The sequence below is a fragment of the Harpia harpyja genome, chromosome 14, assembly GCF_026419915.1.
Source record: "Harpia harpyja isolate bHarHar1 chromosome 14, bHarHar1 primary haplotype, whole genome shotgun sequence".
NCBI classification, from domain to species: domain Eukaryota; kingdom Metazoa; phylum Chordata; class Aves; order Accipitriformes; family Accipitridae; genus Harpia; species Harpia harpyja.
The window spans coordinates 36,828,729-36,847,390 of record NC_068953.1 but is presented as its reverse complement, the minus strand read 5'-3'; positions in this window follow the sequence as shown (position 1 = coordinate 36,847,390).

The following is an 18,662-nucleotide window of genomic DNA, read 5'->3' as shown; positions in this document are numbered from 1 at the left end:
CATTTTCTGTTCCCCAGGCCCCTTCCCCGACGAAGGCCAAGGCAGTGCTGACAAGGTCTTGGCTGATTCCCAGGGAGACCTGGGGCAAGCGGCGAGGCAGAGGAGGGACCCTAGCCTGACTCACAACAAAACAGTTGAAAATATTCTGGGTGTCTGTTTACAGCCCCATAAAGATTTTATGCAGTGCATTTAGCCTCATGTCTCTGCATTCATCGTGTTAAATGCTGAATGTTTTACTTTAATGCCATAGTGGCTACATGCAGGAATACTTAACTTCAATAAATAAGAAGTAATCATATTTTCCCAGTGAATGGATTGAAAACGGCCACTGGGAGAGTTCACCTTCTGAAGTTGAAAGCCAGGGGCTGTCGCTGGGGTTTCCAGCAAACTATAGACCCTGTGGAGCATCTCCGGGGGAAAAAAAATGGTATAAATAATAGAGCTTATGCATCTTTTAATTGAGGAACTGGTCCGTAGCTTGGGCACAGCACGCTTGTGCCCAAAAGCCAACATTAAACATTCAAATTTAGGCAATGGAGGGAAAGAGGGACAGAAGCAGATGGACTAAGACTCTATGCATTTGTGAGTAAAATCTACTGGAAAAGCACATTAGTGTTCCTTGGAAACTAGAGCATTTCAGGGAGGAACACACACACAAAAGAGGAGCTTCTCAAGTGAGTCCAGTTTATCACAACAGACTCCCAGGCACAGTTTCTGCAGATCTCTAACTAGCCTTATCTAGGCTTTAGGCACACTTCTTTTATCTACCTGGGAACTCCAGGCACCAGCTAAATTCCCTTGGACGGAATAACTCCTTCCTTGAGGTGTGCACATGACCAACTCCCAGAGCCATGCTTCAGCCTACAATCTAGATGTCCACAGTTAGGAAAAGATCAACATCTCATGAGATAATAGCTTTATTGTGGCACCCAAAAGGAGTTTTACCAGGAAAGGAATTCAGGGTAGGTTAGCAATGTATTAATTAAGTATGTTTGAGCTACCTCAGTTGAAATGATACTCAATAAGAAGTCCTGGCCAAGAAGGTCAAAACCTAACTGAATGTCTCCTGACTTTATCTCAAAACACCTTGCCACGTTGATAGATTCACATTAGATAACTATATTCTTCCATCTCCTTTCAAACACACTTCCCACCTTTCTCCTCCACTCTCTGCCTCTGAGCTTCTCTCTACTCCAATCTTCTCATCTAAAATTGGCCCTCCCAAGTTTGTCTCCAACATTTTCTCCTCATTCTGCCAACCAGAAGACCAGCTCAATTCATTTGTATCCTAATTTAACAACACTCCCAACCTGTCATTCAACTGTCAGCTGTAATGTTAGGAAACAACAGTTCAACACCTTCTGCACCGCATCACTCCCAAATGAGCAATCTTAATTCTGAACTATTGGGTTCTGCTGATACCTGGTTGCACCACAGTGGTCTAAATCTAGTCCTTGGCTATAGAAAAGAAATACGACCCATAAGGGGTCTGATTTCCAGGTTACTCTTTCAAGGGCATAGGTGGTGCTGATGCCAGCAAACCTGATGCACATTACAACAGAACTTCTTGTCCAATAGACGAGAAGGATGGGGTAGGCAGAGACGATGCCTAGTAGAAGGTAGTACTTCTCCATACCAAAACTATCCTACTTGCAGTTCCCAGACTGTTAGATTCTGTAAACACAAAGATGTTTGTGTGAAGCTTCAAGCTATCAGCTCCACTACATTGTTCCTGAGAACTTTACTGTGAGACACTGGAAGCGAAAACTGTGATGGTGGTTGACTTGCAGCTGTGCTCTACAGCTTGCCCATAGCATCTGTTCCCAACCACAGAGACACTGGGAATTAGGCTGTGGAGACGGAAGGTGGGAAGCTCATTTGCTTTCTCCATCTCAGTCTTTTTTTCTCTCTTACTAAGTTGTCTACACAAAAATGGCAACTTTGAAGTTGACAATCAGACTACCAGAGTCGTCCCACGACTGGTGGTCCACCAAAGAATATGACAAGATTTTCATCTTCCTTCAGCAATCAGAGACCTTCCAGAAGACCCTTGATCAGCTCTTCTCAACTCTACACGATGATCCACAAGGCCTCTAACAGCAACTTGGACAACATCACCCAGAATACCTTGCATGTCTCCCTTTGAAGCTGTGACCTGATTACCATAAGCAACGCACTGCAGATGTACCTCTGCAAGCCCAGAAGCATCAGGGGAAATGAATATATTAGTATTTATCATATTAACGCAGATCAAGCTGGGTATTTGTTCTGACATTTCAATAATAGCTTTTTCTATTTTTTTTAAGCAGCAGCTTGTATTTTCTTCACCCTTAAATAATTCATTGTTACATTAAACTTATTTTAAATTGGAGTCTTTTTTTCATCAGACTAAAGCCTTATTTGGATGGCCAAAGGGAAAAAAGGTATAAATGAAAACTCTCTCTCTTCTCTTCTCCATTCTTTCATTCCTTCTTCTCTCTCTCTTGTTAAAATCTCTTAATCAAAGTGACAATCTCTCTTTCCCAGGAAGGAAGCTGGCGCCTTTGAACAGTGCTGCTCCAATAGCTCTCTGCTTTGATGTGGGATTTAACTTATGCCTTTAGCAGTCTCAAGTGTCTGTGCATGCCTGCACTGCGTGCCTGCATGTATCCATGTGTGTGTTTCTGTGTTTCTCCTTGCTGCACATACCCAACCTGACCCACCCACCCACTCAAAAAGAAAAAAGAAGGGAAAAAAAAAAAGTGAAGGGAAAGACAGAAAATGCCATGACCACACAAAACAGCAATGTGAACCTTGTGGAGTTGCTACTGAGCACAGTTCAGAGGGGACCTTGTTCTTTGCCTTTTCCCACAGTGACATCTTCAAGCACTTCATCTGTTAACTTCAGTGAATACAGAGCAGTCTATTACAGGAGGCTGATGCCCTATAGAAGGTCAGGTGTCTGCTGGAAGCTCTGGTCCTGCAGTTCATCGTCCCTGGACCATGGCTACAGTATGTTCACATCCAGCATCCTGCTGGGTGATGAGACACAGTGTACAATTGTGGTGTTACCATACAACTTGCTGTCCTCTTCCTCTTCTTTCCCCTGGTTTGACTCCAGGCTGCCTCTGTTCTCATCACAGTCTCTCTCCTGCTTTGACAACTGTTTCCCTCTTCCTTTATTTTAGCCCACCTGACCTCAGTCCTGGCTCTGGGGGACAGCAAGGTCTTCATCTTGTCTCTTCTTCTTTGAGGATACGGCATAGCTTTGTCTGGTATGGCACAGTTTGTAGATTTGACCTCAGGGAACATAAACCCAAGCTTGGGCCAATGGACCACCTCAAGAGGCTGGGCCCATCTTGTTTCCCATGGGTGATGACTCCCTAGAAAACTCCTCCTTCCCCTTGCCAGTAGGGCTGCCTCTCACTGCTGTCCTGGTGCCTCAGTGGCATTGGGGTTTTTGTGGGATGAATGTCACAGAAAGCAAAACCAGAGCAGAGCCATTGACATCTTCCCATTTCACAGCCAGAAAGCTCCCTCCCTACCGCATAAGGAAGCACCATCACTTGCTGCTATGATTTTACAGCAGTTATTCATCACATAATTCCCCAAGACCTCCACTCCAATTCTAGCAAGTGCCTTCTGGGATTTCACCCAACCCTTCAGAGATCACCTTCCTGATGAGTACTGGGACCTTTCCCATCCTTAAGAGAAGTTCTTGATCAAAGCAAATCAGATCTCTTGGTTTTGTATACATTGGAGATTTTACAGGTGCTTCTACTTACTGAGTCTTCCCCAGTGGTTTTCCCTAGCAGCAGGCCAAGTGTACAAATGCTTTACAAAATACTGAACAACACGAACCTCAGAACTACAAATCTCCCAAGCAGCTTCAAGTCAGAGAAAATAAAACCTCGACGAGAACAGAATCCAGTAATGCCTCAAGTTTCTTGTACCAAAAGCCAATCTTTAGAGCAAAATTGGTGTCCTCTCATAATACCCCACTATCAAGAGTCTGGGGTTTTTTTGAAAGTTTAATGTTTCAAGTTTTCCCCATTTTTCTACTCCTTTAAAAACGTATACATAAACACACACATACAAACACACACACGGAATTTTCTTCTGCTTTATAAACAAACGCACACATACAAACACATACACAGAAACACATTATTTTTTTCTGGATTTTTTTTCTTTCTTTTATGTGTGTCCTGCTCCTCACCTCTTCTAAGGGTTACTGGAATTTGTGTTGGAAATCTTTCTCACATTTCTACAAGCTGTGGGGATAACAAGGTGGGAAACAAAGCCAATTTTCTCCCTCCCTACTCTGGGAACCTCTGCTGAGCCACTGCAAATTCCTGCACCACTAGGGAAAGCTCACACCTTGCCCATGATGACTAAACAGGGAGATGCCAGAAGAGATCTATCCAATATCCAGTATCTGCATTGCAAACAATGGATTATAATCAAGACGGAATATAATGATAGCCACAGAGTAGGACACAATACTCCAGACAGCATGGGACCTCCAGAGTCCATCTAAGCAATTGCTGTCCCTCTTTCTTTTTTGATTGAGACACTCTGGCCAATGTGATCTCTGCTGCATGGATGCTTTCCTCATCTCCATGGTACCCTTAGGTTCATCTCCCTCTATTTTGAGAATCTCTGTTCTCCTTTGCTTGGATCCTTTCAATGCCGTCCCAGGGCATTATCCCTTTGAGCATACATTGTCTCCAGAATCTTGGTATCTGTTCCTCTAAGTCCTTGATCAGCCAAAACCAGGGGTTATATGCCTTCTGTGGAGGAGTGAGGGAACAGAGCAGTTGTCACTTAAAACCCAAGGAAGTCTGGAGGCTAGTGATGGACTACCTACATCCAGGGATTGTGGGAAAGGACGTAAGGTAGGCTTGAGATGGAGACCAAGGTGAAATGGAGTTCTTGGGGAATGAAACTGAGAGAAGAGGAATAGAAGAGACAAAAACTGAAAAGATAGTGACCAGGGAGTGGGAAGAACACGAGGAAGATGTTTTACAGTGGATAGGAAGCACTATTTTCACACGTATCAGGAAGCAGGGAGATCTCCAGGGAGGTTTCCCAGGGCATTCATTGTAGCTAGAATATGCACAGGAAACTTTCCACCCCCGGCTTTTGTAATGTTTGATGTAGGAGGTAAAGTCTGACTCTTCCTCCTTGGAGGTACAGCCCTGAGCTAAAACTTTGCCACTTCACTGTCTGTCCTGACTGCTTTTACATGGATACCTAAGCCCATCCAGATACACTTCCCCGCTAAGCCCCCTGCTTTCCAGAGGTACTGAGCATCCACAGCTCCCGCTACACATAACGCACAGCCCCTCTGAGAATCAGCATGCCTACTTAGATACTCAGATCCAGTTCTCTGTACACAGCTTTGAGAAATGGGGCACAAAAGGAAGCTGTGCTGAGTCTTGCTGCCAGTTCCAAGCCTGTTCCCTCAGTGCTGTCTGGGGTATCTGGGGTCCAGCTCTGCAATACGTGATGTATGCGTGCCTCGGAGGTTGCAAATTTTGGACTCAGCGTGCTGCCCAAGATAAAAGCCAGGAATGGGATGTCTCTGCAGAATCCCTATGTCATTTCTAGCAGGCAAGTAAAGCAAAAGGACAGGATAATCACGTCCAGGTATAGGACACCTGTGCATAGCCATGCCAGTCCAAGGGTACCTCCTTTGCTGCTTTGTGCTGGTGGTGCTACCTAAATCTGAGTCTGCTGTCTGCAGTCACTGTGCTGCACTCACCCTTGCTTTACATTCTGCATCTCCCTCCTGAGATCTGCTGCCAGCTTAATAGAGTGCACACTGGAGAAGGTCCCCCCTACCCTCATGCATACCCAATCAGGCCTCCTGATTATGCAAATTAAATACAGTAACATCACCCCCCCTGCACCTCTACCCCACCCCATTCCAGCACAAAAGGGGGGGGGAAGTAACAAACTCTCCATTCATAACCAGAAACATTAATTATATGTAATGATGGGCAGTCAACTCCCTGAAGCATTTGCATAATTACTAATGCTAATGGCTTCAGAGTGCCTCTCTCCTTCTCGTGGAGGAAATTTAATTGGAAAATGCATAAAAGCATGAGGAGGGAGGAGGGTGCTCTGAGTGGTCTGAAGTGGCACACGCAAAGCAGAGGAGCTCTCTGGGAATGGAGGAGGAAACCTGGTCACTCCCTCCTGGCTCCCACGACCAACCTGCCTTTTCTTCCCTCACCTGCTCTGGCATCACCCCCATTCCTGGGGAGCAGGCACAGGAAGGATCGAGGGGTAGGTTTAGAGAGCATTCAGGTCAGCTGTCTTGATCCCAAGGGGATTATAAAAATAAGATTTAATTAAATTAGGAAATTCTCAGCTAGGTGCCTCAAATGCCACTTTCTTGGCAGTAGGATTTCTTGGGCTCTCTGGCCCCACAAATCTCCAATAGCTGTGTCTCTCTCTATTCCCCTATACATGCTGCTGAGCTTTCCTAAGGCAGAACTTGCTGCTTTCTCCCCGATGCTTCCAGTTACATTGCCACCAGGCTCGGCTCCCTTTCCACAGCAAAACCGACCTCGTGGCAAAGGGCTGGCTGAAGCACAACAGCGAGAGAGCTCGAACCTCTCCATGCCCTTGGGGGAATGCCTTTTTCTCATTTCTGTCAACCTAATGATGGCTAAAGGAGGTGTCAAATCTGGGGCTGGGCCACCTCCTGTGGTCTTCTCAGGCCTACAGCCTCCCTCCCACTGCTCTGCAGGCCAGCACATCTCTATGGCCAGTATTTAGTAAGGGGTGAACAAGAGTTCATGTGGCCATGTGTTTGAACCTCAGTTCTTCTACCCTTTCCCTGCATTTACTCCCTGTCTCTCTGGAGTTTGACACCAGGTCTGGGTCCTGGAGACAGTGCATAGGAGGTCAGTTATGCACCTCCAAGCCCACTGCCCCTGCCCTCCTTGAGGGGCTGAGTTCCTGAATGGAGATAAGTTTTGCGCTGCACTGTGAGCAGCTGGTGAGGCAGCAGATGGTTGAGAATCTGTAAAAATAAAAAAAACCTGGGGCTGTGACAGTGGCACTTTTATTGTTCACTCATTCCCACTGCTGCCAGACTCCAAATGCATATCAAACAGGATACATGCCCTTGCAAACACGATCATAGACAATTGTGCAAAACGGTGACAAAGCTACTCTAACATCCCCAGCCAAGCGGTCCAAAGAGGATACCCTATAACAATAACAAACCCCTGCATCATCATGGAGGGAGAATCAACCCCTTCACCTTGCCCCTTTGCCATACTTCAGCAGTGGCACAACACCCCGAGGGACTGGACACCAGTCATTTTTTTTTATTGCACTATAAAGCACTGTGCACACCTTCAGCAGTGCATAAATAATAAATAACAGAAATAATATGGTCCCTTGAGCAAAGCAGCATTTCATCAGCAAGAAAATCATCCTCTCTTTCCCCTCTTAACATTCCAGTGGGTGCCCACTGGCAGCTCCTTGCTCTGGGAGGGGGTTGCATGTCTGCTTTCCATTGCAACCAGCCTGTAATTCAGGGGAGCTCTTGGCTGTTTATCATCTTTCTGTTGTGAGGTAAGTTTGGTTAACTTTTAATGCTTGTGAGGGTGAGGGACCAGAGCCAGGCAAAAAGCAGCTTTGGTGATGAATCCCTCTGTTCCCAACTTCTGACTTGCAGCAGCAGCAGCTGCTCTGGGCCTGGGTCTCCATTTTAAACACTGCCAATAAGACAGAAATCTGACTGACACCTACACGCACCAGAACCAGCGCCTTAGGCAAGGCTGAGATGGAAAATGTTTCAACTATCCTTGTCCTCTTTTGTCAGCTCGCCAGGGACCTCATTCGAGACCCGCTGAATTCAGTGGAAGCTGCAGGTTTCCAGCACCTCCACAAAACAAATGAACAAAACCCCTCAGGATTCCAACTTACAACATGGAGAGTTGAAGTATTGGTATATACCCAGACAATATTTCTTACTCAGGCATGTTTGAGTGACTGATTCTTTCTCAGAATATTGTTTAAGCTACAAGTGACTTAACAATAACAAATTCTGAATTTTACCAGTATACCTTGTTCACTCTAGACCCCCCAAAACAGGTTTTAAACTATTTCCCTTGGGAGAATTCCAAAGTCTAAGCTCTCAGCCTACATTTCCCTTTACTTTGTTATATTTTTTAATAATGACACATTTGGACACATAGATGTTTTGCCTGGATTACAAAACACTTTGAAACCCAGTGCACATTTGATCAATTTTTCCAATATAGTAGAAACGCACAGACACCATGGGGTACATTTTCACTCCCTCCAGCTAATCCCAATGCAAAGCGTAGCCCAGCATCCCTTCTTTTAGAAAACATCCTTTTTTCATTCATTTATCACTAGAGAAAGGAGAAGATTGAATCAAAGACAGCACTGCAAAAAAAACCACTAAGCAGTGTAACTGCTGATTAAACCTTGTTTCAGTCAAGAGTTTAACCTGAACAAACCTAAACTTTTAACAGAAATTATCCACACATTTCCATTGAGAAAAAGAAAAACCTTTCAAATTGTTGTACGAAGCCTGCACCAGACTGCAGACCAGAAATGGGAACCATGAAGGTGGCTCTGCTTGATATTACCCCAGAGCTCTGTTCTTGGCTTTGTAACCCAGTTAAGGGAAAGAAAGGCAAGGAAGAACAATTCTGCAGGAGTTTACTAAGGTAATATGAAAAGCAAACAAGTGCCACAGTGAGTATTATTTTATTTTATTGCAAAGACTTAATGCTACTGTGTGCAAAATAAGGGCTTGAAATATGGTAGCAGATCTTTCTGCTAGGGCCATCAAACTTTTTATGTGGAGGCTGCCCCAGAGCACTGTGACAATATTTGCCCAATCTCAGCTGCCTATGCATGGAGGGAAACCATCCCCTTCAGGGCTTGCCTGTGCCAGGATGCCTGCCTGTTCCCAGATGCAGGAGGAGAGCTGCCAGCAGCACAGCAGAAATAATGAGATCTTTTACAGCTCAGGGCAAGAAACGGACAAGAGTTTTTGGGGACAAAAGAGACAGAGATTTCCTCAAAAGTAAGCACAGGCTCTCCCTCCGATCCCGCAGCGAGGCTAGAGCTTGAGAATGGAGAAAATCAATGAGTATGAGTTGCAGGACTAGAACTGACTTAGAAAGGCACTTCAAATGCTCACTCCCCCAGAGACAGTCCAGAGTGACTCAGGCTGTCTTGCAAAGGCTGCTTCGTTTCCCGAGACTATCTTGTTATTTGAGATCGAGTGTTGGGTAAATGATCTCAAACAGCAGTAGTTCATATTTGTATAGCATCTCCAAGACCAACGGACCCTAAATGTCTTTACAAATTTCATACAGAAATGGTCTCAACTGTCACTAGGATCCAAAAGGCAAGTGGGCAGACTACAGCTATTTTTAAAAGAGAAGTTCACCCAGATTTTCATATTTTCTGAGCCTGTTGATCTCTAAAGATTATTTTTCCCCCCTATATTTATCACAGCCTAAATCCTGAGTCCCACTATCTGGAGGGTTGCTGGTCCACAAACCAGAAGGTGGGGGGGGGGGGGGCAGAGAGAGATCTCTGTAATAAAAAAATTAGTCTAAGAATTATTTACTTATTTTTTCTTGGTCAGGTAACAACCTCAATGGCAACAGCAGCACTATAGCAATAACGCAAGATACATCTCCTGAAGATTTAGTATTTTCCAAGATGACTGGAGAAATGATTTTGCATGAATCATTGAAGGTAGCTATAATTGTCAGAAGACTCACAATGGGTTTTGCAGAAGAAGTTGCTCATGGTGGACTGTCAGATGCAAGACAGCACGCACACAAAACATTGTAAAGGTTACTACAGAATAGCTTTGATGAACAAAATTTCTGAAAAGGATTATTGGTTGGAAACAGGGAGAGTAACAAAGTGGCTTCTGTGAAACCACAAAGGCACACAACAACACTATTTAGTTGTTTGCACAGATCTCTTGAATGCAGCAGCAAATTAAATAACATTGTTTCTACAAGATTAACCCGTAGCTAAACTACTGCATCTTCATAAGGTAAAATCTTTGTTTATTGACAAAAATATATTAACTTCTTTTTCAGTACAGGAAATACAGACATGCTGGAGAAGGACAATTTTATTTGCTGTCTCTGATGCTACCAGCTTTGGAAATATAAAAATATTTCCAATAATCATTTAGAACTACAAAGCTGAAAAGGAAGCAACCCATTGTCTTCTTGATTACTTTGAAAGCAGCGCTGAAATTTCATTTGGAATATTTTTTAAAGTTAAAGATTTACTGTAATGAAATTATTTCAATATTGGCAAAGTGTCTCCACTTGTAATTGGTAATGTTCATTTGTATAAGGAGTTGTATTTCCCAAGGCTAATGGAATATAAGAATATATCATATAGCAAGTATACTATGGATATATCATCCTTTGATCAAGGAGGCTGTGTTGCAAAGTTTTAAATCTTTTTGACTCATCTCCCAAACCGTTCCAGTGTTCCCACAAGGCATTTCTATACACTACATTTGAAAAGGTTGGGTTTTTTTTTTTAATGTTCTTAAGCTACTGGAAGTGACTTTGGTGCAGGGGAAGAGGAACGGATTATTCAGTAGCAATTTTTAAGCTCTTTCAGGCTAATGAACACGGGGAGGCACTTTCAGTACTCCACGCCGCTCACAGTCCTTTTACAACATGCTAAAAGCTTTTTAATGAGAGAGTTTTAAAATTAAAACAATGGCAAAACACATTAATTGAAAGGTAAGTTACAAAAGGGAATTGAAGAGAAATTATTTGGCCATAAACGCAACTTTAATCTAAGAACACGTTGTATCCAGAAAAAAAATGGAATGGAATTGCATTCAGCAATATGCATTAGCTCTCAAACGTCTGCCTTCACATTTCAATTAACTAAACTGCCTTAATCCAATTCAGCCACTGAAAAAAAAGGTTGACTTCTCAGGAAGCCACAAATATTACTCAAAGGCCAAAATTTCTTAAAAAACTTTGTGGAGCTGTACCCAGACTACAGCACATATGAGAGAGTCGATAACGTGAGCACAGGCTTCAGAAATCCTGTAGTCACAAGTGGCCCAAGTTCTTTAAACTCTGGGTCCTGAGCCTCCTAACTCTTGTAGCATACATCATATCCCTTCCTTCCCTTTGCAGCAATAGAAATAACATTTTCCCTGAGAAACAAGCTAAGACAGATGGCAGAAATATTGACTCTGTTAAGGCTGAGTTTCAAATTAAAGTCAATTTCAATTATACATGTAAAGAGTTTTGTGAAATAATTTAGAAAACCAAAGATATATTGAAATGCATTGAAACTGCTAATAAGTATTATATTTTAGATAAAAATTGACACTTAAGAAAATTGAATTTTGTACTTGCAGGCAATGGAAAAGTAGACTAGAAATGTTAAGGAAAATAGTAGTTCTTTAAAGTGTCATTTAGAACAATTAGCTAAGAAAAGTGGTTGGGCTAATTCTGTGATATTAGAGTCCCACCTGTATTCAGTTTCCAAGAAATGATAGACAAAACTATTGTACACCGTTCCTTCAGCCAAACACAGAGACAGAGGACATCTACATAGCACAGGTTTTCAGCTCAACAGAAGCCATTTCCACACCCTCAGATACAGCAGAGGCACAGTCCAGGGAACTTTCCTGACCTGGCAAAAAGGAATTAGAGGAAGGATCACCATTTTCTCCAGTCCTTCATAGATCATTCTGGCTGAAGGAAGCTCTTTAGGACAGCTACTTTTCTATGTGGATGCTACTTTCAGCACTCATGTGGGTCCCATCACATGTGAACCTGTGCACCTCACAGTCTTTTCTTAAAAGCGTGTATTTTGTCATAAGACTTCAAAATGTTGTAACAACACTTTAAAATGTTGGCTTTCTTGCAAAGTTTGAGATTCTTAGCTTACCTGCTTCTGAACATCAAGGCCCGTACAACTAGGCACACCAGCCACAAGACTGTGTTCCTCATCAGCCCAAATTTAGACCGATCACCATCCTTTATATTTCACAAGTATTGCACATATTTTTGTAGCATAGTCAAAAATAGTAAAGGCTTAAATAAGAACACTAACAACATCTGCCACCTTGTTGAAGGCTCTGTCCTTGAACTACTTAGAGATGTGCATTCCAGGTGAGCATGCATCTCATAGCTGCTATTTGCTAGCTGTGTATTTATTACAGCACCCGAAGCTCCTCACAGAAATGCTTGGACCGGGAGGGCATATGCAAATCCAGTACACAACCCAGAATTGCACTCAGACTCACACATACACAGGCAGCATTCTCACAACTGCCTTCCTTAACAAGGAACCTGGGTTAGATGCTTAAATAAAACCTGGGAAATCTGTATTCGAGTCATGATTCCACCACAGACTCCCTGTGTGACCTTCAGCAGGTCATTTAAGCTCTCTGTAAAAATAAGACTGATAACACTTCCACTATCTGCCTTGCCTATTTAGGCCTTAAGCTCCTCAGGCAGAGGTTGTCTCTTACATGCACTGAGCCTGTAACAGTTGGGGCCTCTAATAACTACTGTAATATAGGTAATTATTAACAGTAACAATGCAAGCAGCACTGACAGGGACAGGGCTGCACTACCCCCAAAAACACTGCAAAGGGAAAAAAGTACAAAGCAGAAAGTTGTGGCTGAGCAGAACAGGGATATTATCAAATGCAAACATATTTTTGAGCTCTGTGATCAAACCGGAAGGCAGGTTTTGGGCTGTAACGAAAGAAATCGTGTTATTACCTACTTGCACAGCCTGACAGCACAGCCCCATGCAGAACGCATGAAAGCTTTCCCTTTCTATTATGCTTAGGTGCTGTGATGGAAACTCATTTTTTTTCCTTTTCACAAATAAAAACGTAAATGACTAGCAGTCTGGAAAGTCAAAGTCTTGCAGGGGGGAGCTGCTCTCATGTTTTATCAATGAGGAAGCAGAGCACTGGGCATCATGATTTGTCTGTTTGCCTGTTTTCATTATCTTTTTAATGTTAACATTAAAGTCTTCTGGAGACTGTATTAAAAAAACTGGTGTAGAATGACTATTTGAATAGAGATGAAATGTACCTTTGAGAATAGCAGGTAATGGCAAGGCTTTGCTTCTACCTATGAGCTGGGAAGTATGTTGTAATGTCAATGCTGGGGTTTGCTGAAAATTTTTTTCCTGTTCCAGGTTCTCTGTTTCTTCTCATATCTTTTGGCCTTTGCTCAACACCAGCACAAAGAGAGCTAGGGGCCACAGGATCCCAAACAGCAGCACTTACTAGCCATAAATGACCATGCAATACAGCTGCTCTGACTCACTTCAGGCTGCTTCTCCACTGAGTGCTGCCCCGTCGGCTCACAAGCTGCTTACAGGGTTCAATCCCTGTCCATCCACTGGGAGCTTGAGTGATTAGGTATGCTCCACTTAAAAAGGAGGTGCAGAGGAAAAAAACCTAAAGAAAACGGGTGTACTTTTTACTCTCTTCTTGTGGCATTCAAAGTAGAGCCTGAAACCTTTGGGCTGGGTTTTTTGTTGATTTTTAAATTTGATTTCATTGATTTAATTGCTGCTTGGGTTTTTTTAATTACTATTTTGTTTTTCCAATTACAAATTCAGGTCTTGTCGATCCTGTTTCTCTGGCAGATTTTGTGGATGGGTTAAGAACTATTAGGTTTAGGATATCAGAGGAACCAATAAATTCGAAGAGCCCTACAAAGCACAAATAGATTTTTATCTAAAATGAAGCAGTTGCTTAAAGGGTACCACAAAGATGCATTTTTACTAACCTAACAAATGTTCAGGCCAGCTTTTGCATAGCAGGAGGAGCAGACTGCTTAGGAAATTTGCTTCACAGCCTACCCAAAAACACTGAGGCAAGTGCAAAACCCATACACACACATGCTTATGTACACACACACAGAGGGATTTTTAACAAGGAGTAAGCAGCTTTCCTGTGATGTCCTCTGCTCCTCTTACTGGTTTCTGACAGACTCTCCCCAATTCCACCATCGTACCCCTGTGCAAGAGCAGCTGATAATTATCCTCTCTTGGGCATTAAAGCCAGAAATGATGGGTAAGATCACTTATGCCACATTCACATTTTCCATACATGCATATATGTTGCTTATGCCACAATTCATTCCTTCTGTCACTGCTCTGTGACAGAAATACTGGCAATGGGGCATGATTATCTGCTTGCACCCTTCTGTCCCTGTGTCTCCTGATGGAGATGGAAAAAAAGTGGAAAAGAGCAGAAAAGCTCTACAAGATTCTCTCTGAAGGCTCAAGCAAACCTGCCACCTCTGAGTTTCCTGGAGCAGCTATCTCCACGTGTGTAGCACGCAGATGAAGGAAACTATTTGATTGCAAAATCAAAAACCTGATCAACTCTAAGGAAAAGTAAAACCACCATAGCCCAGAAAGTGGCCCATCAGCTAACTGTGAATGACAAGATGACTCTGTCCTGTGTTTCTTCCTTGCCTTCTTCATGAAGACCCATCTACAGCCCCAGCTCCTGTTCAGGAGCAAGCGTGCATGCTGAACTCCCACCTGAGCTCCACAGAGGAGCCAGTGCTGATCACTGGGGAGCCAGAGCCCTTATGGAGTCTGTGATTAAGGGATGCTGTATCCCAACTGCACTCAGGCAGGTGCTTACCTGCACGGAAAACTCATTAAGTCAATAGTAAAAATTGAAACTCATTATCATGAAAATCATTGGAACCTAAAGTGCAGGCCTAAAGGTGAGCACTGTCCCCAGAGCACTCCTGAATCAGGGCCAGGATAAGCAAAGAGCAGAGGAAAGGGAATTATTTCAGCTTTGTTCCCTTCTGGATGCTCCATATGCTACAGCCAGCTGTTCTGGGTTTGTTCATACTCATTACAGTGGGTATGTGTGACAGACTCTACCTCCCTTCAGAGTGACTCAATCACATAGGGTCTCAAATGGTTTGCTCAAAGCTCTAATGCAGTTTGCATATCCCCCCGCTCCACACATAAACACACACCCCCCCCCCCCCCCCCGTATTTCCTTCTGTCTAAATCTAATGGCTTTAACAAGTCACACCCTCAGGACAAGAGGAAGGTTAGGTGACTGTTCTCTCTATTCATTCAGAGTTTCCTCCTTCGCCCACTGCTCATCTGCCATCTTATATACAACTCAGCAACCAGAGGGAACATACTTCACTAAAAGAACAAGCAAACTTGTTTTGAGGGGTCACATTTATAGCCAAGAAGCTCTTAAAAAAAAAAAAACCCAACATTTTCCTTTCAGGAGGCTATGCAGCAAAGCTAAGAGAAAAAATGGTGATGGGGTGCAGCAAAGCCCACCATGCTCTGCTGATCCCACCAGTTTCACATCATGCAAACTGCACGTGCAGTTCTGGAGCTGCTGGAGAGCAGCTGCCCCAGTGAGCATGCTCCTGCAGTATTCTCCGATAGACACACCAACGCAAACACCACCCTCCCCGCCCATGTCCCGAAACGGTGTAAGGCAGGCTTGTGGAACAAATTCCCAGGCTTGGAGATTTCATGATCCCAGAGCCTGACTTGCTGCATAGACACCATAGAAGTGTTCCTGGTTAGCTCTGCCTCCACCCCCCATGCGATGTCACCGTCCCCTTTGAGTCCCCTATCTGCCAACTCCCTGCAGGATCCCAGAGGGTGCAGAGACTCAACCACAGCAATAATCCAGCATAAGCTTTTCACAGCGTACACTAGACAGGACAGGGCCAAATCCTGAACTCCTGGCTCAGGAGGACCTTTGGCATACAACAGAAGGTGGCCAGCACATCCCAGGATCAGACCCCTCATTTATTGTCCATGTACCCCTAGGCACACTGCTAGGAGAAGTCTTCGGGTTTTAGTATTCTGTCATTCCTTCCAAAAGCTGCTGTGCCACTTGCCCATCGTGGGTCTGAAATGTGATGACAGGAGAATTTGGCTGTTCTCCTGCTGCTGTCCCAAACCATCACATCTCCCAAAGACCCGCAGCCTTCTCTGAGCCTTTCTTTTCTTATTACTTCATCTGTTCAAACAACAGAAATCCTTCCCCATCATTTTTTCCAGTAGATTTCCCTTCCACTGGCTCAGAGTGGTTCCTCCCACTGTTCTCCCACATGTTGTCTCTCAGCTTTAATCAAAGTCACTTCCTTATTTCCCATCTGATTACCCAAGTGCTGTCTGGCCCTCAGCCACCCTCAGAGCTGGCATAAGCAGGTGCAGCTCTGACAAAGTGACATCAATCTGTGTGCACCCTGAATTGGAGTTGTCTCCTTGATGGAGACCTCTTGCTCCCAAGTATTTCTGAAAGCACAGTCGCATGGTTTGCACATGTGACTGAAGTGCAGGAGAAAAGGAGTCAGTTCTTGCCTCTTTAACCTACTCCTAGGATCACCAAATTAATAAGCTGCCTCATCCTATATACCTTCTACCCCTCTTTGAAACGTAAATGCACTCTTTTCGGCTTGGATTTTAGGTTGTGGGTCAGAGGGATTGATGAGACTGCTGAGTGCTCCTGCGGTATCAGCAGAACCTTTATTTACATTTCTCATTACCACCAAAGACTCTGCCACTCTGCTCTCCCTTGCTGTTGTCCCACTGCAGGTTCTCCCATTCAGAGTCCTTTCCCAGCAGAAAGAGTGTCATACTCTCCTAAATACCTGGCAAAAGGAGCCTGTCAAACACACAATCAACATCTGGCTTTTCTACAGCAATATTGCTATAGCACTACACAGGTAGCGGAAGCTGTTGAACACAGCCTGTATCTTGCGTTAAGTAGGAGGCACCTGCAATTGCACTATTGCATGTAACTGTAACCTGATGTGCATAAGAAAAATAAACTTATTGTCTTTCCTACCCTTACTGTTTCCCAGCTGATTTGAAGAAACGAACGCCTGTCTACAGACCCATCTTCAGGGAACTCCCAGAGTCCTGGAGCAGAGGCAGATACAAACCAGAGCCTGTTTTTTAGAAGAAATATTTGTGCCAGGAGTCTTGAAAATATTTCTAAGCTACAGGCAACACTGTGCTGACTCACACTTCCACTGAAACCCATTCAGTTTTCAGAACCATCAATGATATCTGCCCAGGGACCTCCAGCTCTGAGTTATTAGGTTTGCTTTACTAGTGAAGCCAACACAAAATCTTGTGGTTTAGACACCAACAGGATTTGACCAGTGGAACTCCTTGCTTCAGGGGGCTGGATGCTATAAATTCTCATAAGTTGAAAAAGCAACTGCACAAATTCAAGGGAGAAAACCCCATCTAGAGCTACTGAATGTAATGGCATCCACTATTTACCACTGCAGGAGAAAGAAAACTTGGCTGGATGGACATTTGATCTCACATAGCCTACATAGGAGCAACAGCACTAAGGCAAACAAAGCACTCTCAAATTCACCTTTATCTCTAAACTACTTGCACAAACCCTCTCAAGTCTGTCCACTGCGTCCACCTGTCACTGCACTGCAGCAGGAGCTACAACAAAGAGCCACAGTGTCACGATGAATGATTTGCCTCTTGATACAGTTCAGAAAGGGCTCCTACCTATGGTCAGAGACCTACATTTACCTCTATTACCTCAAACACCCAAGGGAGTACAGGAGAATAGTCATCCCAAGCTCATTTTATAACCAGCAAAAGAGGAGGGCATGGCCAGAAGGCAAGTGGCCTTAGATGAGCTGATTTCTCTCTCTCCCCGAGCGCAGTGACCGTGTCCTACCTGACTGCAATACCATCACCAACATATACGGCTGCACTCACAGTTTATTTGCATTCCTCAGCTTGGATGGGATTAATCCAAATTTCAACGATGTACACATGTAGAGAACAGAATCTGCACCTCATTGCCCAGTATGATGAACTACTGCACTGCCGGAGTCCGAGTCTTTCATGAAAAACATTTTTGAGGAATTACAGGACAGCATCTCTGTGAACACTACAAGAAGGGCTGTTCTCTCACGTTCCTGTGCCTTGTGCCACTGCGGGCAAATAACCTCAGCAGAGCAATCCCTGCATTTGGCCAAAGGAAAAGCAAACAAGACCAGAGTCCCACTGTGATTCTAGAGAAGGATGTGCAAAGGAGGCCTCCCAAGGTCACGGTGCAGAAAACAGCCACAGCTGCACCAGCAGCTGTCGGGCTCTGCCAAGATGCCTTTGCTGAGGAGGTCTCTGTGAAAATAAAGGCCATGACTGAGCATAGGGACTAGATATGGGCAGCATTTATTGGGCTCCTCTGAGCTGGGTGCAGAGAATAAAGCCCACCTGCTCATTCCCTGCGCACAGAGCTGTGCGCCATCCCTTCAGATGCAGTTCAGCCTCACACTGGAAAAACAAAGGGAGGTGCTAAGGGCCGGAGCTTCTCCTTTTTTCCTTGACAGCTCTGAAACACCAAACATACCACAGCATCTGGCTAAGCAGCCTGGCTCACGCTGTCACCCCCTTGCCAAGGAGGCTGACTGACAGATTAGATCAGACACACGGATGATGGGCTGGGACATCCTGAAGCCCAATCTCAAGCCGCCTGCTGATTTCTGTTTGCAGCATTAATCTCCAGTGACAGAGGGGACCCCAACATGCATAAACCAGATGTGCAGCACTGTAAGTAGGACACCATGTCATATATGATAAGGGGAGCACAAGGG